The sequence below is a fragment of the Platichthys flesus genome, chromosome 11, assembly GCF_949316205.1.
Source record: "Platichthys flesus chromosome 11, fPlaFle2.1, whole genome shotgun sequence".
NCBI lineage: Eukaryota > Metazoa > Chordata > Actinopteri > Pleuronectiformes > Pleuronectidae > Platichthys > Platichthys flesus.
In genome coordinates, this window is record NC_084955.1 from 654,677 (window position 1) to 675,403 (window position 20,727).

General features: G+C 39.4%; 1 long non-coding RNA gene across 1 annotated transcript; it reads right to left on the bottom strand.

Moving 5' to 3' along the window:
* Positions 1-2,146: 2,146 nt before the first annotated feature.
* On the bottom strand, positions 2,147-20,233 carry LOC133965346 (uncharacterized). Its single transcript, XR_009923866.1, has 3 exons — positions 20,097-20,233; positions 16,183-16,351; positions 2,147-3,781 (listed from the first exon to the last, which is right to left on the bottom strand). It is a non-coding gene; the product is annotated as an uncharacterized LOC133965346 (long non-coding RNA).
* Positions 20,234-20,727: the final 494 nt, after the last annotated feature.

Below are 20,727 nucleotides of genomic sequence, written 5' to 3' on the forward strand. Positions count from 1 at the left end.
TTATATTAATGATGCTCAAAGAGTCGCCAACTCATCAGAATAGTCTGCAGCAATCATTACGATAATACAGTAGGAAAAAGCTTAAAAGTGAAACAAAAACTCTATATTTATACTTTATATATAAAAGTTATTGAACATGATGCAATACTTTGTGTGTAGGTAAGTATAGAGTCTGACTTAAAAAAAGACAAAATGATGTTGGCTTTTCTTCACCGTATAAAATGCCTCTATTCTGTATCTTTATTTTGATTCAATACATCCAACCTTAGATTTTTTTCAAGGCACCTAATATGAGCTATGTAATCTGAGGAGCAGACAAACCATATTGTTTACATTAAGCTACACTTAATACTGTAATGGGTGACATGAAACCAACATTTTAACTATAACTCTAATTGAAAGGAAAGGCGATGCATTTTTTTATTTTTTTTGTACGTTGTCCTATACATCTGCAATATATTAATTATACAGTAGATGGCGATCTAAGACCAGGCACTGGATACCAGGAGCTGATCTCTGTTCCGTCCTAACTGACTTGTTACATTACATTATATTACATTACATTTCATTTAGCTGACGCTTTTATCCAAAGCAACTTACAATAAGTGCATTCAACCATGAGGGTACAAACCAAGAACAACAAGAATCAAGAAAGTACAATTTCTTCAAAAAAAGCTAAACTACAAAGTGCTATAAGTAAGTGCTACTAAATTGTTAGATTCAAAATTGTATTCAAGGTATAGTCAGAAGAGGTGGGTTTTTAGTTTGCGGAAGAAGAAGTGTAAACTCTCTGCTGTCTGGATGTCGATGGGGAGCTCATAACACCATTTAGGAGCCAGGATAGAAAACAGTCGTGTTTTTAATGTGTTTAGCTCGCAGTGAGGGAACAACAAGCCAATTACTATTCTGAAATCCCACAGGCCAGTGTTGATTGGTGCTGATTTGACACTGACTGATTTTGAAAATGCAGAGAAGGTGAAGTGACCGTTGCCTAGCTGAGTGAGTTATTGTGTCAGGAGTCAGTTCAAAAAGTATTGCTCTAATTGAAGTGATGGAGTTCTGGGGGAATGGTTGACATATCAGCCCAAACTTAGTTGCCTGTGAGGATGGCCAATTAATTCAAGGACGGAGGCTGAAAGAAGTCAATAGAGTGCTAATGAATAATTTCTCTCTATTTTCTGAATTTCACACACGCAGACAGATGGACACCTTCGCCCCACTCATAGCTCAGGAAAAATGTAGAGCAAAGGAAGCGTTAGATGCTGGGAACTCAGGTACGTTTTCAGCCCTTATTAAACAGCAGTTCTCAGGTGTAATTGACTAATAGGCCCTGTGGGAAGGGATTTACTATATAAAACAGGAAGAGAGAAGAGAGGATGCTGGTTTCTGGTAAAACTGAGTGTAAAAGCACCACTTACACCTTGCGTCTCCACCCATGCAGCTGACATGCAATGTTTGCATTCAGGTGAGACATTCTTGTTTCTTGTTCTTATAGTGCTGTGTGTATATCACCCTTGGTATTAAGACAGGTGTCAAGTATAGACTAAAAGTACATTCTCAATTTAAACAAAGCAATGAATTGATTATGTATAAGTAAAGGTTAAACAGTATGCTGTAAATGGCTTTTATTCTGTACTTTGTTAATTAGTAATAGTAATAAACTGGATATAGATAGAACGGATGTACAGGTGGAAGTAACATATGTTGTGCAATAGTAGGAGTAGAATTGACGTTGGCTAATTATTAATAATCATGAAATATGATTATTAAAATAACAATTATTTCTTAAAAATAATCAAAAAATGATAAAGCTATTAATTAAGATTAGTAACACATTTAATTAGAAATGATACGGTTATCCATTAATAATAGTTAAAATAATTAATGAAAACAATACAATTATCAATTAAGAATAATACAAATCTGTAATCATTGCTTATTGTAGCGGGGCACCACCATGGTTACAGGGACCAACAATTCAATCGTTAAATATCGGTCTCAATGACATAGGTTATATTAATAATCTCAATATTTAGTATTAATGATTATATAATAAACAATGAAGGGTTTTAAGTTCGAACACAGGCTATAGTAATCCAGCTGTATACACATACATATGCACAAATAATCACAGAAATACAAATACTTTAATTACAAAAGTATTTATTAAAAAGGGGAAATAAAGTTAATGTTATTTCAATGATTCTTCATTTAACAAACTCCAATATTTCAAAGATGGTAACAACAGCAGCAGCACTTATCACAATTGTCACACATGTAATACGGAGTATCTATGTGTGTGTGTGTGGTCGTGTGTGTCTGCCTGTCTGTGTGTGTGTAAGAAAGAGAAAGGGGAGTGGCTATGGCGTAATGACGTGGTGACGTCCTCTGGCCGAATTCAAGGTGATGTTACATTCACGTACTTTCAAGATGGAGGTTACCTTAGTGAAGCCACGTTGCGAAAAGCAAAATGGCTGCCGGTCACTGACCTTAACAAACGGGATCTTTAAGACAAAGAGATTTCTTATCTCGTGGTTTTGGCGCCGAATGGCGTCGAGATGTATAAATGCTCGTTAAATCTAGATTTCTCCATGTAACATGAAATGTATAAATGTAGGTCGGGACGTGTGTAAAAATAGGTTTAAGAGAAGAGAGAGAGAGAGAGAGAGAGAGAGAGAGAGAGAGAGAGAGAGAGAGAGAGAGATCAGGAAAGCTCTCAAAACATTGTCAGAGACAAACTTCCAGCGAAGCAGACCAGTTACGTGAGATTTATCTTTTAACAGATGTAAATCTCCGCACAATATCTCTGACGGTAACATGCAAAAAGGAAGCGCCGGCTCTGTACCGCGCTCTTCTCAAAAAAACGCAGTAAACAAAGGAACCGGATGTGTCGTCTTGGCCCGCCGTGTAGCACGGCTAAAAACAGATCAGCGATCTACAAACAAACATACAATCAAACAAATGACACGCTAAGTATTTAAACTAGTCTCTGCCCAGACAATAAAGCCTCTTACTGTGACCTCCGCGGTGTTGCTTGCGCGTTGGGCGCGGATTTCCCGGAAGTCCAGTGAATCTGTCGTTAAACCTCAGGATGCGTGCGAACGGGCGGATTCCTGGAAAACAAATCAGTGTCCTGGCCTCTTAAGCGGTGCTCCGGTGGGTCTCGTGGTTGCAACGGAGGTCAGCGCTGGACCGAATAGAAAGAATTCTCCTGCTCTTGGAACGGAATTCGGCTTCGTCTCTTCTGCAGGGATGAGCAGCGGTTGACGCAGCTGTAGATTTGGAAAGAAAGTCTCTGAGCTCGGCCAGCGAGCGAGTGAGTTCCTGTGCACGGCCTTTTCAAGTTAAAAACAAAAATAGTCTCTATCAAAGTAAGATCAAACTTAAGATAAAAGAAAATAAAGAAATTAAAGAAAATAACTCTGGTTGCCCCCTTTAGCAACTAAATCATCTGGAAAGACCCGGAGGGGTCTGTTGACGTCTTCAGAGCAGGGAAAATGGCAGCGATTATTGATGTCTCAGTGATTTTATTCTACCTGAGAGGTTCTGCCTCCTTGAGGTGCTGGTCATAGGATGATGCTGGCTTTAAGCCAATTGAGTGTCAGAGTTGGACCTCAGTGGGCGGGGCTTGGAACTCAGCGGGGGTCCTGAAGGCGCTTCAGGACATTTTCCAACCACCAGGGGGAGATTCTCAGGCCTGCTGGAGAATGTTTTCCCTCCAAAAGTTTTACAATCCTTTGTCCTCACCGTCGGCTCCAGTGTCTGGTGCTCAGCCTCTGGACTGTGGCCCAACACATACCAATTATTTTTTAATTATTTTGCATACACTTTTTCCACACATATAATCATCTTCCTCTTCCAAGGTGGTAAATGCTGCTAATGAGTTTTCTTCATCCATAGACATGGCACCCACACTTAACAAGTATTGCCAATAACTGTATCATCAGTTGTAATGGTGTTGATTGGGAGGAGTATATTGTAGCTCAGAGCCATCTTATGCACGTTTTTGGATTGTGCCTAACAGTCAAATTTTATTCGGGACAATTCATTGCCAAAAAATTTCTTTAAAAAGAAATATCTCTATTCATTGGAAAATATTAAATATCTGAAGGAACAGTCACATTTTGCAAAATTACCAAGTGTTTGCTGGAGAGGGAGGGTTGAAGACACTTGGGTCCTTAAGGATGCTGGTTTGGTATTCACACTGTTTTCACAACTAGCAACACCTTAACATCAGCTTTTGCATTTATGAATAAGTAAAAAAATACTGGTGGTTTTTCCACACTCTATTTGAGGCTTAAGGACAGAGAATGTTACATCTTGTTTAGCAGTGTAAGGAAAATTGAAACCAATAGCATGCAAAATGCAAGTTTTCTGGACCCAGTTTTGTATATGAGACACACAATGATTTTATACGTGTTCTCCATTAGTTTTCAAGCGTATATGCAGGGTATATTTAACCTGCATCAACCAGCAAGATTTAAAACATCACTGTAAATGAAAATACCTTTTATCTGCAGTATGCTCAGGGGTTTTCAATCACAAAACCTTTGTCCCAGAAACAAGTGCTAATAAACCTAGCACAACTTAATTGCCTGCCCTGTCACCCCTGAATACTATTACATATTATTACATTTTACAGTTCTTTCCAGGATGTTTCTAGGAAATTATTAGAAATTCACAGACACTTAAATAAGGTGTTGCTTGTTTAATTGACAACTTAAAGCTTCCTTTAATTATTATTAAAAGAATAAACATGATCTCTCTCTCTACTCCACAATGACAGGAATTGAATTCTAATCAACATTAGCTGAAGATCATGAATTAAAGAACACTGTGCCACTCTGGTTATGTATTTCAATGGTAAATAGTAGCTGGGCTATATTTGTATAGAACTTTTCAGTCTTAATGACCACACAAAGCACTTTACATTACAAGTCACATTCACTCATACACTCCTATAGCGCTTTTTTCCTCTCCTACAGTGATAGCCTTCAGGGGCAATTGGGGGTTCAGTATCTTGCCCAAGCACACTTCTGAGAACAGACAGGAGGTGCCTGGGATAAAAAAAAAACCACCAACCCTCTGGTTAGTGGACGACTAGTGGTTATATCGATCACTGAAATAACACCCAGGGTCCAGACAGAAACAATTACTTTATGTAATGTCAATACATTTTGTGCAGCCAATCAATGTGTCCAGATAATGAATCTTAGGTTTTATGACCAAACACCTGCAACATGAATCACATTCTCATCAGCTTCAGTTTAAATTGTGTTTAGTGATAATTAGTGAATGGCTGGCTAGAATGGCTATGGACTCCAAGCCTTATACACTATAATAATTTAGAAGTTGAACTGAGAAATAATCAGATTGGGTCATAAGGGGATGTAATACATTCGTCAAACCATACAGAAACAGTTTGTTTGTATTTGCATGCATTTCTTTCCCTGCTAAATATTAGGCTGCTTACCATCTTTCCCCAGATATTAATCCAAACCAAAATCTCATGTCTACACTCAAAAGGAAGGTGTAGCTGAGCTTGTCTGTTCACAGAAATATGAAGCGGGTTCCCAAGGCTGGTCACCTTCTTGTAGAGCCGACTCATTTTATTGCTGTCAGCAGATTAACCTAATCCGATGTTCAGGCCTTGGGCTAAATAAGAGTTTGTCAAGTAAATATAAGACTAATGGCGCATCTCCTTATCAGTGTTGATTTTCAACTGTGGTAATACATCTACTCACTGACACCAATGTATCATCTAATTTTAGTTTTTTAGCCAGACAAAAAAACAGTTTTTCTGTTTGCTTTGCGTGTGTGTGTGTGTGTGTGTGTAACACAAATGTTGTTTGCGATTGACAAGGTAAAGGACCCACATGTCCTCTTTTACATCCAGATACAGAGACTACACCATTGTTTCGAATAACGACTATTTGATAAATTACACTTTTGTTAATTTCAGGAAACAACCCGCAAATATTGTTAATAAATAAATGACTTGAGGCTAGTTGTTAAAGTAGTCGCACTTGTAACTCCATATCTATGCAATTATTATATTTCCCATTGTATCTTCCTGCCAACCAATGCCATGACTCTGCCTCTCTTATTCTCTTGTCTTATTGCATTTTTTACATTTAAAATTCTTGCAGGAGGTAAAAAGAAGGAGTGGGAGAGATTCAGAGAGGAGCGTTGAGCATTAGAGAGAAATGTTTTGCATGGCCTGGAGCCTATTGGGTAATAAAGTCATTAATTCAGCTGATTAACTTGGCCTTTAGGTTAAAGAAAAATCATATCCATCTCCCTTTGAGATGTGACTGGGGAAGCTCAGAGGAGGGAGAACCCAGCTAATTAGTGCTAAAAAACAGGAGGGGGTCTTGAGAAGGAAATGGGAGATGGAGGGAGAGACAGAAAGAAAGAAACTGTGTGTGCATGCGTGCGTGCGAGCGTGAGAGAGAGAGAGAGAGAGAGAGAGACATTGAAGTTTGTGCAGATAGGTGTTTCGACTGAAGTACTAATGATGAATGTTTTGGTTGAGGGAGTGTCAGCTCATCAATATGCCCGCTTACTAGGCGCGCCCTTTTTTCAAAGACTTTTCCCGACTACCTTTGAGCCTGGCACTTAATGATCTAACACAGTAGTGAGGGGGAAGAGTTCGGGTGAGATATCAGGTTGCTTGCAGTAATGATGTTGTTGTTGTTGTTGGATGCATAAGAAGAAAGGATGGCAAAAAGACTAACAAGAGATCCAGCAGATAGTCCTTGGAGCTATGGTAAATGGTCTGTATTTATATTGCACTTCTCTCGTCTTGATGACCACTACAAGCATTTTACAGTACAGGTTATCGCCATTCACACATTCAGTGCTTCTATGTGAGGGGCAATTTGGGTTTCAGTATCTAGCAATGAGGTCCCCTTCATGAATGCATACCTTGTGAAACTACAGTGCTATAACTCTAACAATGTCACAATACTGTAATTCTCTATAAATTGATACAATCAAATATTGAGAGGTAGCTCCATAATTTGATGAAAATAAAAACTACACTTTAAGGGATAGTTCACACAAAAATTAAAAACTCATTATCTACTCCCCACTATGCCGATGGAGAGGTGGGTGAAGTGTTAAGGTCCACAACACATTTATTTAGTCTCAGAGGTAAAATTTGTAACAGTCGAGTCCGAAAAAACATAACATGCTTCCATACTGCTCGTGTTGTGGTGTAATCAAAGTGTTGGAAAGCCCCGAAAAATTCATATTCGACTGGAAACAAGGTCATTTACACCCTGTTTTAAGTCTAAAAGACACTTCCGGATGTGGCTAAGCTAGCGGACGTTTGCATGTCCATGAATGCACCCCTAAGAAGATATTAATAGACATTCAGGCTTAAAAATATGGTCTAAATAATGCTGTTTAAATATTAAATATATGAATGTCTGGGCTTGTGGATACTTGGAAGACACCACACCAGCAGTATGGAGGTGAGTGTTTACCCCTTAAACTCCAAAAGTGTTTTGTTGACTCAAACACGGTACCCACCCCTCCATTGGCATAGTGGTGAGTAGATAAAGATTGAAGTTTCATTTTTGGGTGAACTATCCCTTTAATCTACCTCTAATGCTGCCTTCACACCAAACGCAATGTACATTTTCACGATTCGTACTGTGTGATAACTTGTGTTTTCTTACATTACTTACATCAGTTATAGGAATTAACCCTACCACCGAGTTGAGCATCTTTTTAAGGGTGCTGTAGTACCCCTATAATTACTCTCAGCACCCCTTAAAATATAATAATGTCGCCAGATATAAAAAAAAAACTTAGAAAATTGGGGCTTATGTTTGCTGCTAACAGTGTTGGTCAGTTTTAATTTAACAATGGAGAGCCAACGTGATTTTAAATAATCACTATGTGTCATTATGACAGAATTGTCTCTATGAATTATTGTAAGTTCAATTATGGTCAGTAAACTGAAGCATTAGAACTCCAGACATCTTTCTGTTTTGTTTCAAATGCAGCATGAACTTGCTGCGGCATGAAAGAGGTTAGCTGTGGTAAAAAGCCTTATTTATACATCCCTAAAGAAATGTATTTTCCATAGATGGATATCCGAATATTTATTCAAGAATACAGCCAGGTTAAGGGGAAAGAGTAAGGTCAAAATCATGTTACCTGCTGCATTGAGCAAAGCCACCCAATACTTATATAGATTGCAATAGATTCACATAGATTCACATCTTCATACCTCGTATCATACTATAAATTATTTGGTTGTTATATTTCCCATCTGGTTGACAGTACAAAGAGGGACAGAAGATGATAGTTCAACAGAGATGGAGAAAGAGCAGAATATACAGAGAGAAAGAGGGCATAGCCAGGCAAAAAGTAGACATGTAGTCAAGACCACACAGTTATAAATCTATGTTAGCCATTGTTTTGCTCAGTCATTACAGTGGACTGATCAATGATTTTATGTTACTGCTGTGCAATAATACTTTAAAAGTGATACCATAAAATGGTGTGCATCTAGGCATTCAATCAATTTGGTTATCAAAATAAAATACAAAACATTAATATTTAAAATATTAGATAACTTTATCAATCAATCAATCAATCAATCAATCAAATTGTATTTGTACAGCCCATATTCACAAATTACAATTCGTCTCATAGGGTTTTAAGTTGGTTAAAGTTTAGATCTAATTTAGATCTAGTTCAATTAGAAGTCTCAATATTAACTATTAAAGATTATATAATGAAGAGTGAAGGTTATGGAGTTCTTGACAGTGTAGAGGTTGGCAAAATGTACTTATGCAACATTAATGAAAGAACATTTGTGAAAGAAAAACATTTATTATGAATATAATAGTATAAAAACACAAATTACTAACAAACGTACTAACTAAACAAAGATGTGTGTGTGAGTGTGTGATTCTATGTAAGTAAGTGTGCTTCCCAAGATGGTGGCTTAATTAAAAGTTCACACCTTCCTTAGCATGCTTTCACGATGGTCGCTGGCCACCCGAAAGTTAGCAGCCCCCCCTCCCTTTTCTTCTGAAGTGTGGGAGGAGATAACTAGGTGTAGAGATATGCGTGTGTCTGTGTAAAAGTCAGACAATGAAAGGGTTAGAGATAGGGTTCCCAACCATCCCTTGAAAAACGTCCCGTATTTAGAAACAAAGCACCCATCCCGTATTGTGCTGAAAAGGGACGCACTTTGTTCCATATTACTGGGAGATTTATAAAATGGTCAGTAAAAGGCCAATGGAAAATGAATAACAGGGCGCTTTATATGAACATTTACGGTAAACTTGTTCCCAGGCAATGTCCTGCTCTGAGATCAATGAGCTGACAGCAAATTCACACACGAGTACGATGATTCAGAATACGCTCATCCCATTGGTCGAGGAGGTACTGTTACTCGCGGAGAAGATAGTGGAAGATAAGTAAGTATAAGGAGAAGATAGTGGAAGACAACAAAACAGCATGGGTTACAGTTACACAGACGCCGACACTGCTTTACGGGGCGGTACAGCTTTGATTAGCAATACGACTCGTACTCCTCCGAGAAAAAAGCAGAAAAGGATGCAAAAATACCGTGAGGAATGGCAAAAAGCGAACACCTGGGTGAAAAACGTGTGCAAAAATATCTATAAAGCGCACTGCACTGTGTGCCGACGCACTTTTTCTGTTGCCCATGGTGGGCTGAGTCACCCCACCATGTTCTGTTTGTACTTTTGTTATTGCACTAAATATATGCAATATTTCAGGATGGATGTTCTGCTTTCGATATATTGTTTTATATTAATGTATACAGTTTTAAGTTAAGCAAGACAGGTTTCTGTTTAAGAAAGATTCGTACTTTATTCAGCTAATTTTGTGTATTATAAAGTGAATTGCTGGATAATAATTTGTTTCCCATGTGTTCATGTCACTCAAAAATATGCATCTAAATCAGTTCAGGATCAAATAGTTAAAAAAAATTTTTTAAAAACTTTTCACTGACAATAAAAGGGGCTTAAAAAATTCACCAGGGGCGCAGCTGAGCAGCGACATGTGAAGAAGTGTTTTTGTGGGCTCTGCTTAGATTGAACATTTATTTAACATTCTTCCTCTCCTTCTCATCCTTTTCGGTGCGAACGTGTCTCTAAAGTGCCAAGTCCCTCGAATTAGTCGTTTTTTTTTATTTCTAAGCTCCTCAGAATGCCTAAATATCAAAAGCCGAAGCCGGGGCCGGATGCCTCGGACTCGCCTGATGTTGATCCGACCATGGAAGCGAGGTCAGGGTCGGATCTTGAAGCAATCATGGCTGCCATTAAGCAATCGTAGCGGTGTGTGCTAACCAAGATCGACTCGTCTGTGATGGTGGCTGTAGAGACAGAAATCCTAAATGTCTCAACCCTCATTGGTGATCTCGAGGAGGAAGCTAATGGTCAGGCTAACCGGGTTGTAGCACTTGAAGCTAAAGTTAATGCGCTGTCTACAAAAGTCGCCCAGCTGACAGATAAGACCGAAGATTTGGAGTCCCGGCAGCGGCGAGATAACTGCAGACTAATTGGAGTGGAAGAGGGATTCGGAAACATACGACCGGAGAGAGCCGTGGCCGAATTGCTGAAGGAAGCGCTGGCCCTCGACTACACGCCGACGCTTGACCGGGCACATCGGAGCCTGCAGCCGAGACCAAAGGATGGGGATGCCCCGAGGCCAATAATCGTCAAGTTCCACTACTTCCAGGAGAAAGTGGATATTTTTCGAAAGGCCATGGGTGCAGGTCCCATCACCCACAAAGGCAAGCGTTTCTACATCTACCCAGATTACTCGGCCGCTGTCAGAAAAAAGAGAGCCGCCTTCACCGAGGTGAGAGGATTGCTTCGCCGGTGTGCGGGTGTGAAATACGGTCTCCTGTATCCAGCCACACTGAAGATCATGAGTCCAGCTGGCGGGCAGGGATCTTTCGATGACCCGATCAAGGCAAAGCACTACATCGAGACCAATCTGCGCACACAGGAGATGGAGGGAGAGTGACAGTTAATTCACTGGGCCATAAAAGGTACCATATATGCTGCGTGTTAACATTACAGTTATCTGCACATGCTGACTTTTTTGATTGATAAACGTCACCACACTGCGGTTGGATGCATTTTATGTTTGGACTATGGACAAGTTTAAGTGACATTTTTCAATTTTTTTTGTGAGGTTATCTTCCAACTGTAAGTGTTAAGAACCTTATCAGCCTGTGACCAAATAGTGCCAGCACACATGCAGCAATAATAGTATTGTTACTGTCACTTCTCGTTATAAACACACTTTTAACTTCTCTTCCCACAATACCCAGGTGCACTACGTCACACACTACAAACTTTCCTTAAAGGGGCAGGCCATACCTGAGACACAAAAAGCTCTGGACTCTTACAAAAATGGCTCACTTTGCACCTTAAACTATAAAATGAACTGAACTATGAACTAGTTCAGAATTTAAATGGTGAACTATGAACGTGAACTATTCATATTTACTTGTGTGAACTGAACTTTGAACTAGTTGTGAACTTGCACAACACTGGACTCAGACATAGCCAACATGCAGGACCGGCTCACTACAAATTGTTGCGCTATAATTCTGAATAACGCAACAAGGAATCAACAAGGAGCAATTTCGTTCATTCCAGCTAATGAACGAAAAGGAGCAATTTCGTTCATTAGCTGGAATGTCAAAGGCCTGAATAACTTGGTTAAATGGAGCAAAATATTTAGTCATCTGAAATCATTAAAACCGGATGTAATATTGCTACAGGAGACACATTTAAATATGAATTCCCAAAAAAGACTAAGTTGTAAGTGGATTGGACAAATATATCATTCACGTTTTAATTACAAAGCAAGGGGAACAGCAATCCTAATTAGGAAGGGGATCTTATTTGAACACTCTGAAGTAATATCAGATGCTAATTGCAGATATATTGTTGTAGTGGGCAAGCTATTTAATACACCATTAATATTGGCTAACATTTATGGACCAAACTGGGACAATGCACAATTCTTTCTTCATTTTTTTTCAACTCTTCCGGACCTTTACTCCTACAAGTTAATTTTAGGTGGAGACTTTAACTGCGTCCTTCATACCCAGCTAGACAGGTCAAGTGTACGCTCTTATGGCTTATCAGACCCCTGGAGGACAAAAAATCCAACTACGAAGCAATTCTCCTTCTTTTCCTCCGTTCACCATAGTAATTCCAGGATTGATTATTTTATTGTCGATAACCAGCTACTCTCCTCAATTTCCAGCAGCAAATATCACAGTATAGTGCTATCAGACCACAGCCCAGTGCAGATGGATCTAGTTTTTCCAGCAAATGTAGCGCCCCAACGAACTTGGTGACTAGACCCTCAGCTACTTTTATGTAAACATTTTAGAACATTTCTCAACAATCAGATTGACTTCTTTCTGGAAATTAATGATACTCAGGATGTTTCAAGGGGAATTTTATGGGAGTCTATGAAAGCCTACATTAGGGGCCAAGTTATCTCTTATGTGGCACATAGGAATAAGGAGCGTTCAAAACAACTTAAAGAGCTTGCTGACAAAATTGCAGATATTGATAGGCGCTATGCTCTTTCGCCTACACCAGATCTTTTTAAGGAGAAATTATTTAATAAGCTTATGACATGGAAAGCAGAGACAAATATTTTTAAATCCAGAAAGGTATATTATGAGAATGGAGATAAGCGGGGAGACTCCTTGCACTTCAACTTAAACAGCAATCAACTGAACAAACGATCCCAGGAATTAATACAGGCGCTGACTCGATATCTCGCAGTCCCAGAGTCATTAATGACCAGTTTAAGCAATATTATTCTACTCTATATCAGTCAGAGGTAGATAGTAGCTCATCTGAGATTTATTCGTTTCTTGATTCTCTGGACATCCCAAGGCTTTCTCCGGATGCTCAGTTATCTCTAGAGCAGCCATTGTCGCTTGAGGAAATAGCGAGTGCCATCAGATTATCTCAAACAGGAAGGGCGCCAAGTCCGGACGTATTCCCCACAGAGTTTTACAAGGAATTTCCCTCAAAACTCGCACCTATCCTCAAATCAGTCTATGACGAATCTTTGGCCAATGGAAGATTGCCGCAGACGCTTACCCAGGCCACAATCTCAGTTTTACTAAAAAACTACTACTGTTATTCCTACTATTATTAATGAGGACCAAACAGGCTTCATTCCTGGGCGGCAATCATTTTTTTATGTGAGAAGACTATTTAATGTGTTATTTTCCCCCCATTCAACAGTACAACCTGAAGTTATTCTAAGCCTTGACACTGAAAAGGCGTTTGATAGAATTGAATGGACCTATCTTTTCGCAGCTTTAGAAAAATTCGGAATGGGGCCCACTTTTTGTAAGTGGATCAAAGTCCTATATTCAACACCACTGGCGGCAGTCAGGACAAATGGCCTGATTTCTGAATATTTTTCACTCCACAGAGGTACAAGACAGGGTTGCTGTCTGTCCCCTTTCCTGTTTGACATTGCGATCGAACCACTGCGATCGAACCACTAGAGATAGCAGGCTCAATTAAAGCTATTTTTCAGTATAACTATAGGTCGATTTTAGACCGTACCAAAACTGATTTGGATAGGTGGTCAAATCTTCCACTATCATTGGCAGGGCGGATAAATGTAGTGAAGATGACTGTAATGCTCAGGTTTCTTTATTTATTCCTATTTTGCTCGGCTGGATCGCTTTATTTCTGTGTTCATATGGAATAAAAAACCTGCATGTATAAATAAGGCAAGCCTGGAGAGAGTTAAATCTGATGGTGGTTTGGGTTTACCTAATTTGTTATTTTACTATTAGGCAGCTAATATTGTCAAACTGACATATTGGATCACCATGTTCGCAGATAAGGAGGGTCCGGCTTTGCATCATTTAAATTTCTATGTGAAGATCATAATTTACCAAAGTCTCATTACTTCAGATATCTTCAGGTTCGAAGTTTCGCCTCTAAATTTTTCCCAGGGTACCCATCCCCACCCTCTAAAGATTTAATGTTTTCAATCCTTAATGTTAATCCACTCAATAAAGGAGCAATGTCAAAAATATATGCTTTAATCCTGGATGGATGCCCTCATTCGTGGGACAAAATTAAGGCAGCATTGGAGGGAGAATTCTGAGAAGGAATACCAGAAGACACCTGGAAAAATACCATACAGCGTATACACACATCTTCTTTCTGTATTAGAATGGTTTGATTCAGTTTAAGGTTGTCCACAGGTTGCATTATTCTAACGACAGACTGTCTAAATTATACCCTAATGTTGCACCAAACTGTCCTAGATGTCACTATTCTCCTGTTTCTTTGGGACACATGTTTTGGTCATGTCCATCATTGATTGGCTTCTGGTCCTCAGTCTTCCATCACTTTCAGCAATATCTGGCAAAATACTGCAGCCTGACCCTTTGATAGCTATCTTCGGTGTAAGGGATGAGCTAAAGCTGTCCCGTCTCCACAAAAATGCAATTGCCTTTGCATCGTTGCATGCCCGGCGTCTGATTCTGCTGAATTGTAAGGGGAAGAACCCTCCTGCCTATGTTCATTGGATTAGAGAGGTGATGTTGAGATTGGATTTGGAAAAAATTAGATATACAGTACACAGGTTGGAGGATAAATACGACAGAACCTGGTCACAGTCTATGACACATGTCAAGAGCTTGCCTTTTGCCTGAATCCTTGTTCTTATTTATTTAGTTTGTTTTTCCTTCTTTCCCTCCCTGACTGCCATCCTAGTCTTCTCAATGCCTATATTCTGACTGTTGGGACTTTTTTCTTATGGTAAAGGTACAGAATGTTGGTGTTATGACCATATTGATCAACACAGATTGGTCTGAGTTATTTTTATTTTTTTTTGTCTGTCTCTTTTCTGTATTTGTTTATATTTGCGGTCTTCTTTTGGTGTTCTGTCTGTCAGTGTGATACGTGAGTGATTTTGTAGATATGTTTGTGGGGAAACCACCTGGTTGGGTGGGGGGTGGGGGGCGGGTGCACAACTTTTGTAAGAAATGCCTAACTAATGATGTTACTGTTTTCAATATGGAAAAATGATAAATAAAGTTATAAAAATAAAATAAAAATTCACCACGCCAGGAAGGGTGAAGGCAATCGGGACGGCCGGCCCTACCAATGAGGTGTCCCTTATTTATTTTCCATAGAGTTGGCAACCCTAGACAGAGAGATCCTGTGAAGATCGTAACTAACATTAACTTTCAAATAACTGACTATCTCCACACATATCAAACTTCTAAACACCACACAGAATCAAATAAACAGTCTTGCTTAGCTTAGTATAATTATGAATCCCAGATTTGTTACCGATCCTTTAGAAATGGGAAAAGGAAGTTGCGGTGCTGTTAGCCGTTCGTCCTGCCAGTTGTGTGAAGTGTTCTGGCTTTGAGTAATCTCTGCCTTAGCGGTTCTGAGGAGATGTGCGCTCAGATGCTGGTTCGAAGTTCTTACCTGCAGGACATCGAGTCGCTGCTAGTGTAACAGAGTTAAGAATGTACTGTATTTATTTTTATTCATAATTTGTATTTGTGATTTTATTTTGTCATTATTTTATTTTGTTAACGCTACCTGCAGAAGTGATGTTGCTGTGCACCAACTTTCGTGCTCCCCGAAGTTCTTACTTCCTGTCAGCTCTTATTTCACTCATTGTATTTTTGTCTCACTGAGGGTAATCACCTGTGGATAAGCTCCGTGCTGTTTTATTGTTTTCTTTGATAAATGACCGGTGTAAATTTCATGTTGTATACATAAGTACATTGCGCTGTTGTTTTGAGTGTTTATATGTTTTGGCAATGTAAATTAACGTAATTTAATATCCACGGAGATGTATTTTATAAAATGCGGATGCCATTTTGTTTTCGCACCAATTATTTTGGTAGCCTTCGATGTTAATTTATTCTATTTGTAGACTTTTGAATGGAGCAAAAAGAGGTCTCTGTTGGTTTCTGCAGGTATGTGGGTTTCCTTTTTGATTTAATAACTGTTTGCCCAACAATGTGTTACTGGTGTGTGTAGTATTTATGTAATGGATAAGGGTGTGTATACTGTGTTTTATATACTGGTAGAAAAGTATGTGAGTACTGCAAAAAGAAGTTTCTGTAGAACCCAAAACCAAGTCCTGAGTCACCTGTTTACATCCGTTACACTAGGAGTTTGAAAGAGCTTGAGATGTGTGGAGGTTTTCTTGAAGACATGAGTTGGAAGCTGCACCTCTGACCTCCTTTCGTTGGTTAGGGAAGAGAAGATGCCAGGCTTCCCCCTCGGCGATGCAGGAGAAGAGAGCTGGCAGCCTCCTCCTGGGAAGGTTGATGGAAAGAGAGAGCAAGGAGGGGGAGATCTGTCATTATATTGGCCTGGTGACCTCACAGGTCATGGGGCCAGAGTGACCAATTGAAGTTGACCCTGGTGGCTTTTTCACACCTCTGGGGGAAACTGACCGGAACAGAAGGACCTGCGGCATCTTGGGAGATTGAGTTCCTTGGCTTTTTAGTAGCTATTCTGAACAAAGGGACCATGCTTGTTTTGAGGCTTTTGACTACACATATAGGCCGACGAGTAGGCCTTTTGTTTCACAGAAACCAGGTACAAAAGTGGACCGGTTGTCAAGACCACATTGATATAAAGACATTGAATGTAGCTACTGTTGTCCCCATTTATTATGTATTAAAAGTATTATTTAATTCCGCCAGAAATCCTTCTGTTTTTGTTAATTAATGATTTTGTACTGTGTGTTTCACATGTGTTTGGCGCCCTCTGTTGGTCGCGAGTGGCTATTGTATTTATCCTCCCAGTTTTCACCAGAATGTTCTAGATCTGGCGGAGACCGGTAGGTATCGTTTACAGCGCGACACTAATGTGTAAAGTTTGTAATTTAAGTAATCTGTAAGTTGTTTAAAATGTGTCATGTGTTTCATACGATCATATTAGTCGAGCTGCTTCATTCTTTTATGGTTCATTTTCATTTTTGAGTTAGTTCAGAGTGTTACAGCAAGCTAGCATAAATGTATTAAGTTTGCTAGCTTGCTTGTGTAAGTGCGTAGGTGTCCGTCATTTTGTGTCCTGAAGAATGCCTTCTGAACTGTGTATTTCTTTTGTTAGGCATGTGACCAAGTGATGAATGTTTTCTGTTCTTTTGCTGAACCTCTGAACAGGTATGTTTTGTTGCGTAAGACTCGTGCTGATTTTGGAAATATAAGATGTGATTATTTTAATGATGTGTTTGATTGAATGTGAGACATTCAAAGGTAATTGTAAATTATAGTTTTGTTATTTATTTTTATGAATACTTTGACCAAATTGTAACTTATTATTTCTTATATAGGTCTTTTTGGTTTTATTATACACAAGAATGTTCTAGATCTGGCGGAGACCGGCATGTGACCAAGTGATGAATGTTTTCTGTTCTTTTGCTGAACCTCTGAACAGAAATAAAAGTCCAGTGTCAAGAAAAGAACAAGTCCTGGTCATCCATTTTTAGACACAACGCAGAGCAGAGAATATCACCACCAGAGAGAGAGACCGGTTACACCTACATTCTTTGCAGTGGACATCACAAAATTCTTTACAATACTAAGCAGTTTAATCACTTCTTACATATATTTGTTATAAATGCTCTGTGTGTTGGCTTCATTTATTATCACATAATATGTTGTTTTGTATTTCTGTATAGTATATGTATGTGTTATTGTCAGTGCAAGGAGGGAAAGAGGAAGATGGAGAGGGGAGAGAGATTGAGCAGGAAGAACCAGATGAAAAAGTTGACAGATAGTTATTGCAAAAATTGTTAGTGTGTCAGCACATACATTATGTCAGAGGACTTCATTCTAAACATCACATCTTTATTCAAATACGTTCTTTGTTTATAACATATGCTATTTGTTTATTTTAAACTTTAGGGGAGAAAGAGAAGAGCATATAGATACTATGAAAGATTAGAGCGTGAGAGGGAACACTAGAGACAAAAGAAAAGAACTAAAGGGAGCCAGCCACCAAGCTGAAGCAGAGACGGGTCAAGATTACTTTTTTGATTTAGATGATAAGGACACATGTCCAAATCAGTTTAAGTTGTTTAAGTAACCACATGATCAGTTTAGTACCTAAAAAAACATTGTTTATTTGCTTGTGTTAGCCTGGTCGGTGCCAGGAACTGAGCCCAGTGAGTATAACAACTTAATCTTTAATTATCAGCGCTGATTGGCTTTTAGGAAAAATGCGCCACTTTGAATTGACAAACTCAGAATCAGGTACAACCTTTACAGCAATATTCTGGGGTTATAACAGTGGGATCACTATTCAATAGACTGAGGGTCAGGGATAACAAAGTATCTTACACAGACCACACCTTTAACAGCTGTTTGAGGGTATAGTCCTCCACTCATGTACTTACACACAAAAGATAAACATAGAAATTGCTTATTCAGATTGATTATAAGATTACTTTCTAAACAGTTCATGAGCAGAATGGATTTATTGGAAGTCACATCCAATATCAGCTCTAACAACAATACCCTTTTTGATGCATTTGTGGGGATTGGGTTTTGGTGTTGTATTGTTTTGCTGTGTCTTCTCCTTCCCTTCTGTTTTCTCCCTGTGTTTGTTGTGTGTGGCAGGGGGCGTGGCTGGCTCCTTGGCTGCAGCGGACGAGGCACACCTGCTCCCAATCCATCTAATCATCCCCTCTATAAAAGCCTGGTCTACTCACCACTTCAGTGCCAGATTATTCCGTCTACTATGGTAGCTGTTGCGCTGCAGAAACTCTTGACCCTCGTGTCCTTTGGATGTCTTCTAACCTTTGTGCTTTCCTTCAACCCAGAACCTTTGTGTGCCTCACTGCTTGGCTCCTCATCCTCTTCTCAACCAGGATCTCCAAGCCAGACAGCACCCTGCCGCTCCAGCCTCCAGCCTCTGTTCATTTACCTCCAACAACTCGTTTGTGTCTGCTCTGGGGTACAAACCTAACTCAAAACCTTAACAGCTGTTGCTTTCAGAAAAGGGATGTTCTTTTTAAGCTGCCTCAGTCTTGTCGGTCAAAACTAGATTAGTCACTAGTGTTCTCTCTATGGGCAGCTGTGGCTGAGGGGGGTAGAGTGGTCGTCCTCCAACCTGAAGGTCGGCAGTTCGATCCCCAGTCTGATCCATCTGCATGCCGAAGTGTCCTTGAGCAAAATGCTGAACCCCGAATGCCCCCCCCCCCCCCATAGATTAACAAAGTGCTGCAAATGGATGCACTGTATGAATGTGTGTGTGAATGGGTGAATGTAAAGCTGTACTGTAAAGCGCTTTGAGTGGTCATCGACACTAGAAAAGCGCTATATAAATACAAAACCATTTAATAACCCAAATCAACCTGCACAAACTGGGCAAATTCAGAGTTTGTTTTAACCAAACTAAATGGATTAGGTGTGAAAACACTTATAAATTTGATTTTATCTAAAGATGAGATCTGATCCCTAGTTTTTTTTTTTATTTCAAGCTGATTTTTTTTCTTGACGATTAGATCAGTCAAGATTTATTAATGTATGATATAAAAAGCATTCAAAAAGATAAATAGACCACATAGGTCAAAACCACCCATCTAATCTGATATTAAGTAAAGGGTGAGAAAACAATAAATTAAAGCTGTTGACAATGTTATTCCTATTAGGATTTCAAAGGTTTTACAATAAATAAGAAATCCGCACCATCTTTTTCAGGCCACAGTTTATCTTATCAAGGATGGAAAGACAACAATAAACAACTTAATAATATGCTGTTTTTCCCCTCCCTTCTTCTTGTGATTCCACTTCAGATTGCCAGCACCTGGTATGCTTAACCTCCTATGGTATCATCATCCTGTGTGTGCCTCCAGGTGCACTGTTTTACCGATCAGCGTCAAACATTGTTATTTACAGAACTGCATCGTACAGCTAGGTACTAATGCAACATATCGTTAGCTAGCTAAGATTCTTCTGATTCCACTGATGTAAACCATTTCAAGATCCAATCACCACAGCCAATCAACGTCTAAGTCCGACCGGAAATAAAAAAAATGTTTTAACTCACCTAAGAAGCTTCATATTAATCCACAGATCAATAACATTCCAACAAAAACGGTCTTGGTACATTGCCAAAGGTCCAGACGATCCAATCTAGTAACATTATCAGTCCAAAAAACACTATAACATCAAAGAATAGCCACAGTCAGCTGATGCGTAATCTCAGTGCAGCAACCTCCTCAGTGTAAACTGTGACGTACTCTCCCTCCTAACTCTGTGTCCATGGAAACAAGGATCTCAAAATGGTGGCTAGCCATATCCTATTGGGTTAAGTGAGCTGTCAATCTGAACTTGACCCAATCGGGGCTGTCCACAGCCTACAATAGCCAATGAGGCACCTCGTTGACAGACATACAGAAATGTGCTGGTCCACAGGAAAAAAATACAGAGGCACCAAGCAAGTCACTGCACAACAGTGTTTCGTCCCCGGTCGTGACTGCTACATGTTGCAGAAATATGAAAGATGTTTATTTGTATAAATTTTAAACCATGTAACCAGTTTTGTCTCCTTTACATAAAAGAAGGATTTTGAGTGTAAAATTATCCTTTTTAGCCTGTTTGGTTACCATAGTTACAAAGGGTCCATTGGAGTCTCCAAATGGCCTTTGTGGAAAACGCCTAGACATGCGCTTAGGAAA